Source organism: the organism of the source record quoted next, unplaced genomic scaffold (genome assembly GCF_019419815.1).
Source record: "Pyrus x bretschneideri cultivar Hongxiangsu unplaced genomic scaffold, Pyrus_bretschneideri_v1 Contig9, whole genome shotgun sequence".
In the NCBI taxonomy this organism is placed as follows: Eukaryota; Viridiplantae; Streptophyta; class Magnoliopsida; order Rosales; family Rosaceae; genus Pyrus; species Pyrus x bretschneideri.
In genome coordinates, this window is record NW_025999831.1 from 1,887,032 (window position 1) to 1,901,854 (window position 14,823).

A 14,823-nucleotide genomic window follows, 5' to 3' on the forward strand; every position below is an offset into this window, starting at 1 on the left:
TTGGATTCTTCAATCTGTGGAGGTTGATGGGTGTGTGGGTGTGTCTGTACGTTTCAAAGGAAATGGGAAGGGAATGGGGACTCGGGACAGGGTGCAGGAATAGGGGGAAAAGGTTGTGGTATGTGGGAAGGTGTGTGTGGCTCAAAGCATGCCAACAAAACTCAAAAACAACCAATAAACGTAAAGAAATCGAACTAGGGGTAAAACTGTCTTTTTACACGTACGTTATAGTATTTCTGGGATGGGCTGTCACAGTGTTCTTAGCATTTCTCATAGAAATATATATTCTCACTTTTCTTATATAAAAAAATATACAAACAATATTGAAAGAATGTTGAATGAGACACTGCCACAGATGAATGCTCTTATTTCAACTGAAAGTGCAAAGCGTTGCAATTACAACTACTTTTAAGCCTCATTTGGCAGCTCGGACTGTACTGACTATTTCAGTCGGATATAATAAATAATTTTCGGATAGTACTGATTAAATTAGTCAGTCGTTTGATACAGTATCAAAATAAAATCTACTATTGCGTTTGGTACCGCACAAAATAAGTAGTACTGCTAAATATCCATATTAGTTTTAAGGAAAAAATTGTTAATAAAATGAAAAAAAAGGAAAAATAATGATAGAATAATCCACAAAGGGCACTGCCCTTAATTTGTCGTTCATCTTCTGCATAAAACCCTTTATGGTTAATCTTCTGCAAACAACACAGATCAGTTAAGGGTGTGTTTCACGGCAGATAGAGGCACTGTGAAGGTGCGACTTCAAGCGGAGACGACGGTCCAGCTACGTCAGTGAGGATTGACTGAGCTTTTGGCTCTTGAAGTTTTCTGGGAATCGATGAAAGTAGAAGAAGGACGACGACAGCTGAACAACGACAACATGAATGAGTCTTGCGAACGATGCGAGAGAGAGGAACGCGACGAGAGAGGGACAGAGAGCGAGAGAGTGAGCGTTGTTCCCCACCCGATCGACTAATAAGCCTTAGGTTTTAGGGAAGATAAATCAACAGATTTGTACCGTATAAATCATGTGGGGCCAGTATAATTAATCCAGGTGTTATTTAGTATGTAACAGTGCCAAACACTCAGGTTTGTATTATTTAGATAGAGTCTTAATTTGAGAGTCTTTTTAGCATTTCTCATAGAAGTATATATTCTCACTTTTCTTATATAAAAAAAAAATACAAGTGATATTGAAAGAATGTTGAATGCATGAGACACTGCCACAGATGAATGCTCTTATTTCAACTGAAAGTGCAAAGCCTTGCAATTGCAACTACTTTTAGGCCTCATTTGACAGCTTGGACTGTATTGACTATTTTAATCGAATATGATAAATAATTGTCGAATAGTACTGACTAAATTTGTAGGTCGTTTGATGCAATATCGAACTAAAAATCTATTATTAATACTGTGTTTGGTACCGCACAAAATAAGTAGTACTGCTAAATATCCATATTAGTTTTAAGGAAAAAATTGTTAATAAAATGAAAAAAAAGGAAAAATAATGATAGAATAATCCACAAAGGGCACTGCCCTTAATTTGTCGTTCATCTTCTGCATAAAACCCTTTTTGGTTAATCTTCTGCAAACAACATAGATCAGTTAAGGGTGTGTTTCACGGCAAATAGAGGCACTGTGAAGGTGCGACTTCAAGCAGAGACGACGGTCCAGCCACGTCGGTGAGGATTGACAGAGATTTTGGCTCTTGAAGTTTTCTGGGAATCGATGAGATTCTGCTCCAGATTTCAACGAAGGGTGGTTGCAAGTCGTTGGGGTTCAGATTCTGTCAACGAAATCGATTAATTGGATTTCAATAGTGGTGGGTCGTCACAAACGCAGAAATTGAGCCAAGAGCTGTAGGAATTTAATCAAGCAGTTGTCCAACCCTCATTAATTTCACAGAATTTCATAGAAATTTTGGAGTTCTAAACTTAATTTGAAGGGAACTATAACTTCCCCAATAATTTAGGGCGGAACAGATAAAAGTAGAAGAAGAACGACGACAGCTGAACGACGACAACATGAATGAGTCTTGCGAACGATGCGAGAGAGAGGAACGCGACGAGAGAGGGACAGAGAGCGAGAGGGTGAGCGTTGTTCCCTACCCGATCGACTAATAAGCCTTAGGTTTTAGAGCAACTCCAGCGTTGGAGCCCTCCCCCCTGCCAATGCACTATTCAATCCACCTAATGAACAGCAACTGCCCTTAATGAACAGTAAATAGGCCTGGCAATAGAATTTGCATCTTCACCGTTACACTTCAATAGCCCTGGCAATAGGCAATAAAATATTAGTATTTTTTTTTTTATAAAATAATACAAAATAATTTTAATTGTAATATCGGATAAGATTTTTAATCGTTCTCGTTGCGCCACGTGTCATTATTCGAAGTATTATTAAATAATACAAAATAATTTTATTTGTAATTTCGGATAAGATTTTTAATCGTTATCGTTATGCCACTTGTCATAAAATCCGAAAACACAATTATTGGGGATGGATTTCCGATAAATTTTTTAATCGTACTCGTTATACCACGTGTCATTATCTGAAAATACAATTATTGGTAATGGATTTCTGATAAGATTATTAAGCAATCACGTCGTGTCACGTCTCATAATCTGTTCACAATCTTTGAGGATAGATTTCCATCAGATTTTTAACGAATGACGGCATGCCACGTGTCATAATCTGTTCACAATCTTTGAGGATAGATTTCCATCAGATTTGTAACGAATGACGACATGCCATGTGGCATTATGTACAACCTAATCCTTTCTGAATCCTCTATATAATCCACCATCCATCCTCACAAATCTCACACCAATTTTCTTAAGATCTCTATCATTATTCATAGTTTCTGCTTCCTTATTCACAAAAATCTGTATCATTCATAGTTTCTGTTTCTTTCTTACAATGTCTTCTTCTTCTTCCTCAAGGATGATGTGGGAATTCAATCAGGAAGAGGAAGAATTGTTTAACGAATCAGAAGCAATGTTCAATCACCAGGGGGTAAGAAATGAGAGGGAAGAGGATGAGGAGCGTCAAAGGAAAGATGACGAAGTAAGAAAGGGCAGAGCCTCACATTCCCGTCGAGTCATCCAAGCTGCAGCTCAAATCTGCAGGCCCAGCCGTTCCAAAAACCTTGATAGACGCAGGCAACGACGAGGTATGGAACTCTTGGATGATTATTTTGTTCCTAATAGTGCATTCCCTGATACGTACTTTAGACGTCGTTTTAGAATGGAACGACATTTGTTCAACAAAATCATGATTGCTGTTTGCAACCATGATTCTTATTTTGTGCAAAAGAAAAATGCTTTTGGTGCTATGGGTCTACTGCCTGAGCAAAAAATTACTGCTGCCTTGCAGATGCTTGCATATGGAGCATCTGCAGACCAAGTGGATGAGATAACAAGGATGGGGAAATCAACCATTCTTGAGTCCCTGATGAGGTTTTGCGGAGCAATCGAATCTATCTACACCGCTGAGTACCTCCGCAAACCTACACACATGGACGTGGAGTGGCTATTGAAGAAGGCGGAGATGCGTGGCTTTCTTGGGATGATTGGAAGCATTGATTGTATGCACTGGATGTGGAAAAACTGTCCAAGTGCATGGCAAGGCGCTTACGGGGACAGAAAAAGAGCAAAAATTATCATTCTGGAGGCAGTGGCATCTTTTGATACATGGATTTAGCACGCCTTTTTCGGGGTCCCGGGAGCTCAAAATGACATCAACGTCCTTGCCCAATCCCCAGTGTTCAACGATGTCCTGCAAGGAAAGGAACCAAAAGTTACGTATGAGGTCAACGGACGTATGTACGACGGGCCATACTACCTAGCTGACGGCATCTACCCGCGCTGGTCAACATTTTTCAAAACAGTGCCACGTCCGCGGAGTGCAAAGGAAAAACACTTTGCAAGCTGTCAAGAGGGGTGCAGGAAGGATGTGGAGCGTTGTTTCGGTATCCTCCAAGCTCGCTGGGCGATCGTCAGGGGTGCTGCCAGATTGTTTGATGTAGAGTCGCTTCGATCCAACATGATGACGTGCATCATTTTTCACAACATGATTGTGGAAGATGAGTACGATTATGAAGCTGTTGATGAATATGAGCCAGACCCGATGAACAATTCAAGAACACGTATATATTGTGCTCATGACAACACCGATGAGCCCGTGCAACATGAGCCATTACAAAGGGATGGACGTTACAATGAAAGGCTCATTCAACGATATACTGCATTTCAAATGCCAGACATGCACAATGCTCGACAAATTGACTTGATAGAGCACCAGTGGGCATTGAAACAAGCTGAAGATAATTAAGTTCATTTAGTGTGTTTTTTTGAATTTGGTATGTTTATGTTATTTTATTTGGTGTGTTTTATTATTTGGTATGTTTATGTTATTTTTTTATGTTTATGTTTATGTAATTCTGAGTATATGTAATTCTTAGTATGTTTATGTTTATGTTTAATATTAGAAAGCCAGATGAGTATTTATGTTTGGCTTTTAGTGTTTGTTCAAATTGCTTGCAACCTTAAAATATGTAATTTTTTTATGTTTATGTTTATGTAATTCTTAGTATATGTAATTTTTTTATGTTTATGTTTATGTTTAATTATTTTATACAAGGACTTTTAATTAGAACGATGGTCATGGTCATGGACTTTTAACAACATAAATAACTTACCAAATTGATTCTTAGTATAAATAACTTACCAAATTAATTTGAATAAATATTCAAGAAATTGGAAACAACATAAATAACACAAACAATAAATAATAAATTACAACCCAAAGTGATTGGAAAATTATGGGCTCCGATTACAAAAAGTACTCTATTCATCATCACTTAACCAATTTGTGGTGCTAGGATGATCTTCTCTTGCAGTGCTAGAACCACCTTGGCTTGCTATTGTTTCTCTTGCATGCCTCCTTGGCACCACGTCCGCTTTCTTTGACTTCCAAAAAAATTTAGAATTTGGAGACTTCCCTTCTAAAGACATGTTCATAATCTCACGATCTTGTTGAGCCCGTCTTTCTTCTCTAATATGTTCCCTTTCTTGCCTAAATAGCTCTCTTTCTTTCTCATTAGCATAAAATTCTCTCTCAACAGCTGCTGCTTTTGATGCCTCTCTAGCCTTATCAGCCTCATCTTTCGCCAGTTCCCTCGCCAAAGTCAATTCACCTTGGCGAGTAAGTTCTTCCATGAACTTTGCATAATCGTTCTTGGAAGCACTCCCTTTTCTCTTTGAAGCCTTCTTACCTTGAGGCCTAATTGGAAAACGGGTCGAACCCGACGCTTGTTCAGGGAGGGGCGTTTCGGGCACTTCTTCTGCATCATCTTCATGAACATGATCGGGTGTAGAGTGTAGAGGGGTGTTGTTCATGTGCACTTCTGGATCGACTGGCACAACTCTAAATTTAGGACAATCTTTGACAATATTCCAACATTCCCACCGGTTGAATGATTTATTTTTGCTTTTGGTTTTGGCAGCGTACCAAGCTTGTGCTTGAAGTTCCTACACAATAAAAATAAGTAACAAATAAATAATTATAATGAAAATAAGTAACAAATAAATAATACAAACAACATAATTATAATGTAAGTCGGTAACAAATAAATAATACAAACCATAAATAATAAATTATGTAGGTAACAAATAAATAATACAAATAATAAATAATAAATAACAAATAAATAATACAAACAATAAATAATAAATTATGTAGGTAACAAATAAATAATACAAACAAATAATTATAATGTAAATTTGGGTATCAAATAAATAATATATTGTTACCTGATCCGAGTAATTTTCCCCACTTCGAATATTACTACTAGCTTGTGCCAAGGCGTCTCTCCACGTACTAAACGATTGGCTAAGTAATTTCCAACGACTGGACATCGATTCTTTGGTTCTTTTCCCACCAATTTTCGCAAGAAAATTGGTATGAATAAGACTCCACATTTCTCGCAACTGCATCTCATTACCCGTAAGCGAACTATGAGTAACTTCAACCCAGCTAGTACACAACGCAACATCTTCAATAAGCGACCAATTCGTACCTGCACCAGTGGTCATTTTGTTGAAAAAAAATGGATTCAAACTTTGAGACAAAGAAATGAATGTGATTGAAAGTAGTTGAGAAAATATGAAATTGTTGTGTAAGGTAGATGATAATGAGAAGGTATTTATAGAAAAGTAAAAACAATTTTTTTTTTTCAGATTTTTCAGATATTTTTTTGAATTTTTTTGAATTTTTTACAATTTTTTTTAAATTTTTATTCAATTAATTAATCTCTGCCGTTAGATATAAAAAAATTTGAATTCCAACACTCCAGATTGTGCCACGTGTCACAACGGTAACTTTTCAGATTTTTAAAACTATTTTTTCTTTTATTTTTTTATTTATAAAGCATTTTAAAATCCACCGTTGATCTCAGATCGAACGGTGGATATTAAATCTGACTTTTTTTTTTTTTACCGTTGAGATCGAACGATCTAAATAAAGTGACCGTTGAGATCTAACGCACCGTGGGAAGCCACGTGGCTTCCCAACGGTAACTGACAGAATATTTTTTTTTCTGATTTTTGTGTCGGCGACGCGCCCCCACGCGCGGGTGGGGTGCACGCGCCTGACACAAAAAAATTTAAATATTGCGCTGACGCCACCCTGGCGTCAGCCTTACGTCACCCCCACCTCGGGCTCTCGGGCTGGCAATCCCCCACGGGCCCGGAGCTTGGGCCTCCCCCTTCCATCGGGCTGGGCTACGCTGGACCTGATTGCCTGGCCCTCGGGCCCTTGGTTTCGCCCCTGTCCCCCGAGCAAAACCCAACGCTAGGCTTGCTCTTAGGGAGGATAAATCAACAGATTTGTAACGTATAAATCATGTGGGGCCAGTATAATTAATCCAGGTGTTATTTAGCATGTAACAGTGCCAAACACTCTGGTCTGTATTATTTATCTATCCAATCCCTTTTACAGGCTGCCAAACAAGGCCTTAATACTTCATTTTAGGTGATGGACTTGTATATATTTTTCATTGACATTCCAAATAAATAATATTGTTATGCATTTTAACTTTTTTGAAAAGGGAAGTGTTATTGGCACTCCAAAAATCTCATTCTACACTCCTCACATGTGTATTTTTCTTTCCAAATATAGAAAGTTTGGAGTGTAAAATGAGATTTTGGAATGCCGATAACAATTCCCTTTCGAAAATTGTATTAGACACCACTAGTATACTTATTTCCCATTTTAGACTATTAAGAAGAAATTAAATGACAAATAAGTAGATGACAAAGAGGAATGAGGATTCTTTCTAGATCCTCTTTGTGAGGATTCCAAGGATACATAAATCGTGTCTGTTATCGTACATCGTACGGTTAGTTTTTCATTAGGTACTATTTGTATTCAATTTTAAATATAAAAATTTAAAATAATTTTTTACTATACAATATACAATAAACAAACATTATTTATGAATCTCCAGAATCCTTACAAAAAAGATCCGGATCTTTCAACAAAGAGGAGTTTGAAGTTTTTCTAAGGAAAACTAATGAAAATTGCTTAAAAACTTTGAGTTTTAAGACAAAATAAATGGTAAAGTGAATAGTTCTAGGATTGACCTTTTAGTGTAAAAATATGATTTTTCGTTAAAATGAACAGTACCAGAAGCTTTTCATTAAAGTTCCATTTTTCTATAGCCATCAATCAATCTTTACCCTTTTTTTTTTGTATAAACCACTCCGGTAGCAGAAAGACGAGGACTTTGGTCTTCTTGGTCCTTTGCATTGGGGAATACCGAAAATAGGCTGAAAGGCCCTTGAGGTCAACCCAAATACGTCTTCGAAAAGTGCAAAATCCCCAAGTGGATGCTTTGTGAACGACATGGCCTTTCCATTTTTGTTTCTTTTGGTAATTGATGAAGTGGAATATTCTTCCTAAGCCTTTTTATATAAACGATTCATGTGAGGATAAAGCTAAATTACATGATGAGTTAATAATAATTTGATATCAAACTCGTTCTTTATAAGAGTCAAATATCAGACCTTTTATTTACAAAAAAAGAGAAATATCACCTAATTATAATGCTAATGGCCTCTTTGTTTCCCAACTTTAAAATTGTATAAATAAAAAAAAAAGAATCAAATGACACAAACAAAAAGTAGAGTATGGACGGAGAAACGAGTGTGGAATCACTTACTAAAGATCAACATCACAAGTAAATTATATTGAATAGAAAATGTAACTTCCAAGATTAGACTAACACTTACACAAACAATCCCACATTGAACAAAAAACTAACGTCCTGCCAATCAAGTAAAAAGTAAAACCGACCAAGATATATTTGAACAACGTATGTATACAAATTGATTGAAAAAAAGGTCTTTTGAACACACATATGTATGACATCACAAACAAATTGGGAAAGGCTCCGTTCATTTCCCGTTCCATGCATTATCATTCTTGACAATAACCAGTCAGTAGATAATTAAGAACCTACGTTTTTTTTAGTGCTAATCACCACTCATCCTCGAGACTAGCACGGTGGACAGTTACAGACAAATATAAAGAATGAAAAGAATTTAATCCACATTGCAGATGTCACAATCATATGAGCGTGCCTAAGAGTGATAGGAATGGCTATGCTCCCAACAGTTTGATGCACCACACTAGTAAAAAAAAAAAAAAAAACCCTTGCGCGACGAAACTCTAAACTTCGTCATGCAAAGAAATTCTAAGCTTCGTTGTGCAAAGTCTTGCCCGATGAAAATTTAAATTTCGTCATGCAAAGTCTTTACAAAAATAAATAAAATAAAAAATTATTTTTTTAAATCTTCATGCGACGTAATTCAAATATTTTGTCACCTAAACCAATTTATTTTCGTTTTTTATTTTGTATGCATAATACTTAAGAAATTGAACGGTATATATATTTAATAAGTAGCTTTAAATTTATTATTGTAGTTCGGATCAGATTTTTGTTAGAAAAATATGTTATTGTAGTTCGAAACCAATTTTTGTTAGAAAAATATATTTTAAATTGACGATCGAATTAGTTCATTGTATTCATATAGGGTCAAGGAGTGTCGTGTAGTTGTAACAAATCATCAAAATCGGAGTTGAAATAACCGTTAAATCGTGATTTTTTTGTCCCATTACTTGATCTCTGAATGTTTGTTTTTTTTGTGATTTTTGGCGTATAAGATCTCAAAGTATATACAAACAAATTTGACGGTTGGATAGTTGAAACGAGTTTCGTAGAATGCGTGTCCCATCAAATAATAGATTCACTAATACTTAGTGTAACATCCCACATCAACCAACGGAGAGATGGTGATGTGCCTTATATGTACATGCCCACCTCCTATAGCACGAGGCCTTTTGACCTTTTGGGAACTCACTAGCTTCGGGTTCCATCAGAACTCTGAAGTTAAGTGAGTTCGGGCAAGAGCATTCCAGGATGGGTGACCCACTGGGAAGTTCTCGTGTGAGTTCCCAGAAACAAAACCGTGAGGGCGTGGTCGGGGCCCAAAACGGACAATATTGTGCTACGACAGAGTCAAGCCCAGGATGTGGTGGAGCCCAGGTCGGGATGTGACAATTTGGTATCAAAGCCATTCTGCCGTGTGGTACAAGTGTGTCAACGAGGACGTCGGGCCCCTATGAGGAGTGGATTGTAACATCCCACATCGACCAACAGAGAGGGGTGATGTGTCTTATATGTACATGCCCACCTCCTATAGCATGAGACTTTTGGGAACTCATTGGCTTTGGGTTCCATCAAAACTTCGAAGTTAAGCGAGTTCGGGCGAGAGCATTCCAGGATGGGTGACCCACTGAGAAGTTCTCATGTAAATTCCCAGAAACAAAACCGTGAGGGTGTGGTCGAGGCCACAAGCGGACAATATCATGCTACAGCAGAGTTGAGCCCGGGTCGATGTGTAACACTTAAGAGTTTATTTGTATTTTCATTAAGTATAACATAATCCACTAGTGTAAATATTTTAAATTGAAGATTGAATTTAGTCATTGTATTCATATACGGTTAAGGAGTGTAGTTGTAAAAATTCATCAAAATCGAAATTAAAATAACCATTAAATCGTGATTTTTCGTTTATAACCGTCAAAAAGTTTTGTCCCGTTACTTGATCTTTGAATGTTTGTTTTTTGTGATTTTTGGGGTATATGATCTTGAAGTATATACAAATAAGTTTAACGGTTGGATCGTTGAAACTAGTTTCATAGAATGCATAGCCCATCAAAACAATAGATTCACTAACACTTAAAGAGTTTATTTATATTTTCATTAAGTATAACATAAGATTTTGTGGTATCCACTATTGTAAATATTTTAAATTGAAGATTGAATTCAGTCATTGTATTCATATAGGATCAAGAAGCGTAGCTGTAAAAAATCATCAAAATCAGAGTTAAAATAACCGTTAAATCGTGATTTTTTCGTTTATAACTATCGAACACTTTGTCCTGTAACTTGATCTTTGAATATTTGTTTTATGTGATTTTTGGCGCATATGATTTCGAAGTATATACAAACAAGTTTGACGGTTGGATCGTTGAATGGTTTGTGTGAGTGTGCATATATATATATTAACTAGCTTTAAATTTATTTATTTTGCACATATAACACTTATGAAATTGAATGGTATATATATTTACTATGTAGCTTTAAATTTATTATTGTAGTACGGATCAGGTTTTTGTTCGAAAAATATATTATTGTGGGTTTTATGTAAAAAAAAAATTGAATTTGAAGGGAGTAAAGTCACATTTTCATTAAATTTTATTATTTTCTTTTTTATTATTTATATAAATTATTTTTAAAAATTTTGCACGACGAACCAATAATTCGTTGCGCAAAATCCTTAAATTTGGATGAGAGCCAAAAATGGGACGCGGGATTTTTTTTTAAAAATTTTTTTTAAGACTTTGCGTGACCAATTTTTGGTCACGCAAAACTTTGCACAACCAAACTCTAAAAATTTGGGTAGCCAAGAAAAATGGGACACGGAGATTTTTTTTTTAAAATTTTTTTTTCAAGTGGTCGTGCAAAACTTTGTGCGACCAACATTTCATCGCGCAAAACTCTAAAAATTTGGGCGGGCACCAAAAATGGGCCGTGGGAATTTTTAAAAAAAAAAATTCTTTTTTAGTGGTCGGGCAAAACTTTGCGCGACCAATTTTTCTTCGCTCAAAACTTTGCGCGATCAATACTTCATCACACAAAACTTTGTGCAATGAAAAACTCTAAAATTTGGGTGGGCAAAAAAATGGAATTTTTTTTAAGACTTTGCGCAACCAATATTTCATTGTGCAAACTCGTATCCTTCGTCACACAAAGTGATACGATTTTTAAAACCAAAATAACTCCTTCATAATTTTCTCAATGTCTTTCTCTACTCTTACCTCTCCTCTCTCTTTCCCTCCCCACAAATCCGACCCTCTCTCTCACACTCACTTCTTTCACTTAATCTCTCTTCTCTCTTCACTAGCTCTCACTCTCACTCACTCTCTTATCTCTCTGACTATCTCCTCTAATTCTCTCACACTTACTCCTCCCTCTCATTCTCACTCACTCTCAATCTTGCCAAAAGGTATATTCTCCCCATATTTTAATTTTTTTCATTAATGTGTTTTTGGAGTTAGTTTTGAGTTTGGTGCAGGGTTTGGGGTCGAGTATAGGATGAGGAGTGGAGTTTGGGGTCGGATTTGGGGTATACCAATTTTAGGGGAGATTATGCCAATTTTTTGTTATTTGACCATTTATATTTTTTTTTTGTAGGGAATCCTCGAGACTTTGACGGCTAAAGTTGAGGATTAGGATGCTATCGAAACATATCCCCCACCACTACCACCATAATAGACTTGTATTAGGATTTTATTATTGTGCTTTGTTAATTTATGTGTACATTTTGAATATATTATATATATTGGATAATTTGATCACTATTTTTCATATGTAATTTTATTTTGAATATGTCAATTTAAATTAAAGTATTTAAAAAAATAAAATCATACAATTAAATTAAATTAAAAAAGTAAAAATTCGAAAAATCTTGTGCTGCCAAATATTTCATTGCGTAAACAATTAATATAATTAAAATAATATAAGAGAAATAATAAAACAAAAAGTCAAACACCTTGCGCGACAAAATATAGATTCACATGTGTATTTTTTTTTTTTTTTTATGTACATTGTTTGAAACCTACGTAACTAAAAATGATCAAACAACATATATAGAAACCTGAAATTTCGATAGCTGGTGGTAGGGTAGAGGGAGCTCGAGAAACTGATGCAATGGAGGATTTACCACCTGGATATAGATTCTACCCAACAGAGGAAGAGCTGATTTCGTTTTACTTGCAGAACAAACTTGATGGGAGGAGTAAGGAGTTGAACCGAGTTCTGGACAGAATCATACCCGTCATTTACATTTATGAGTTTAATCCATGGAAACTCCCACGTACTGCAACATCTCTCTCTCTCTCTCTCTCTCTCTCTCTCTCTCTCTCTCTCTCTCTCTCTCTCTCTTTCTTCTTTTAATGATTACTTGTTGGATTTATGCTAGCTTCTAGCTTGCCCAGCCATGGAGGTTACACCATATTATAGCTAGTGTTTGCTTTTCATCACTTTCCCTACGACCGCGCCAGTTCCAGGATAATGAATCTTATATATGTTTGTATAGAGCACTAATTTACAGCATCGTGTACATTGTTGATATTCAATGAATACTGATTTCAATTTCCTTTTCTTTTTGGTATATATAAAAATTAAAATATGATATATGAAGGTAGTTTGCTAGCTTAGCATGCAATTTCATAATTTACACTTTAATTAATTAATTAGGTTTATAATGAATTAAAAATTAACAAAGGTTGCGGGCGAGGTGAGCCATGGAGATTGAGAGCAGTGGTTCTTTTTCATACCAAGACAAAAGAGTGAAGCTCGGGGATGGAGACCGAGACGACTCACAACAATTGGGTATTGGAAAGCAACAGGATCTCCGAGCACTGTGTACTCTTCCAATTCCAATTACAATCGTCCCATCGGCCACAAAAGAACCATGGGTTTCTACATTGGCAGCGCTCCCCGTGGAAAGAAAACCGAGTGGATGATGAATGAATACAAAGCCATCGAAGAGCATGCTGATCATAATAATCAATTATCAATGGCAGCTTCTTCATCAATCGCTAGAACAAGTACTCCTTCTGCTCCCACGGTGAGTATACGTACTAATTAATTTCTTACCTCAAAATTAGCAATGTTTTAAAACTTCACAAACCACACGTCTATTAGAGAGGCTGCCAGCAATCATGTCCAAATAAAATTCTAGTTTTCTAGAACTTCATAAATTCAACTGGAATTTATAGTCTAATGACATAATTAATCAAGTTGCTTTGTGTGTGTATAACATATGGTTTTGAGAAATTACAAGTGAATATTCTTGCTCATCAGCTACATGTTACACCATATATATTCTGAATTGGGCGCACAAAAGAACATTTAATTACTTCATAGAAGGGACACCAACAAAACTGAACATGTTAGTGGTGCCAATAGCTATAACAAGTTAACAGCCGATGAAACCATATGACAGGACCACACTGTTTTTAAGGCAAGGGACCTAATTGATGGCGTATGGCATTGAGTTTCAGTGCAGTTAATTATATGCATCTAAGCCAATTTAACTAACTAAACTTCATAATAATTCATATTATAAATTTTAATGTTGATACATGTTGGCACGCATGCATGCAGTTAAGGCAAGAATTTAGCTTATGCCCAGTGCACAGGAAATCAAAATCCCTTAGGGCATTTGACAGATTACATCCAGGGATTGAGATCACAAGAAACCCTAGCTTAAACATTCAAGCAACTCCTGCTCAAGGTGCAAATCATCTAGATCAACGTTCGACAACGTCAAATAGGAACCCTTAGAATATGGGAGAGAGAACAAACTTAAGCTCACTAGAGAGTTCATCCTCAGGAGGCCATGCCTCTCAATCCTCTCAACAAGAACAAAGTGGGATTTTGCCAATGGCCGTTGATGATGAAGCTATTTGGGATTGGGACGAATTAATGGACAACTGGCTTTAAGTGGTGGACAAGACGAAATTGAATAAAAGGTTACGTTTCCACTACTGGAATGTTTAGCTACTAGGAAAATGGATTAATGCAGGTGGAATCATTTGTAGGGTTTATCCGTTCTAAGGTAAAGTCTGTATACTACAATTTGGAAAAGAAAGCCAGATTCATATTGTACTAGACGCCCTCACAAGTCTAAGCTCTCTTGATCCCTTTTGCTTCGTTTGAAACAAATATACATAGGTTCTTTGTCAAATGTATTTTCATTGTATTATGTATGTTTCTAATCGGACTATTCCGTATAACCTTGAAAGTTTGCAGAAGTACCTAACAGAATTTATCGCTTTTTTTTACATTTATGTGTTGGTAATATTAGAATGATCGGAATTGTTATGATTTGGAGTCCAACTGATACAAGTATTCACTGTATTAACTTTTATATCAAGTGCACAAAACTGATATTTTGTATAAGCAAAAGTTTTGATCAAATTCTCTTTTGGAAGTGATTTTCTTTTCTGTTTTCGTCGTGTACACTCTTGGGTGTTTTTTATCTTTTAAATTGATTAAATGAAAAGAAAATCATGAAACCAAAACAAGAGAATGAGTCAAAGAAATAGAAAATAACTTTATTCAGCAACACCTCAAACTCTCTTGCATGAGTTATTCCTATTGATAATGATAAGTTCAAA

At 36.0% G+C, this 14,823-nt stretch overlaps 1 pseudogene; it reads left to right on the forward strand.

Moving 5' to 3' along the window:
• Positions 1–11,992: 11,992 nt before the first annotated feature.
• LOC103962118 lies at positions 11,993–14,146 on the forward strand (annotated as a pseudogene).
• The last annotated feature ends 677 nt before the right edge of the window (positions 14,147–14,823 follow it).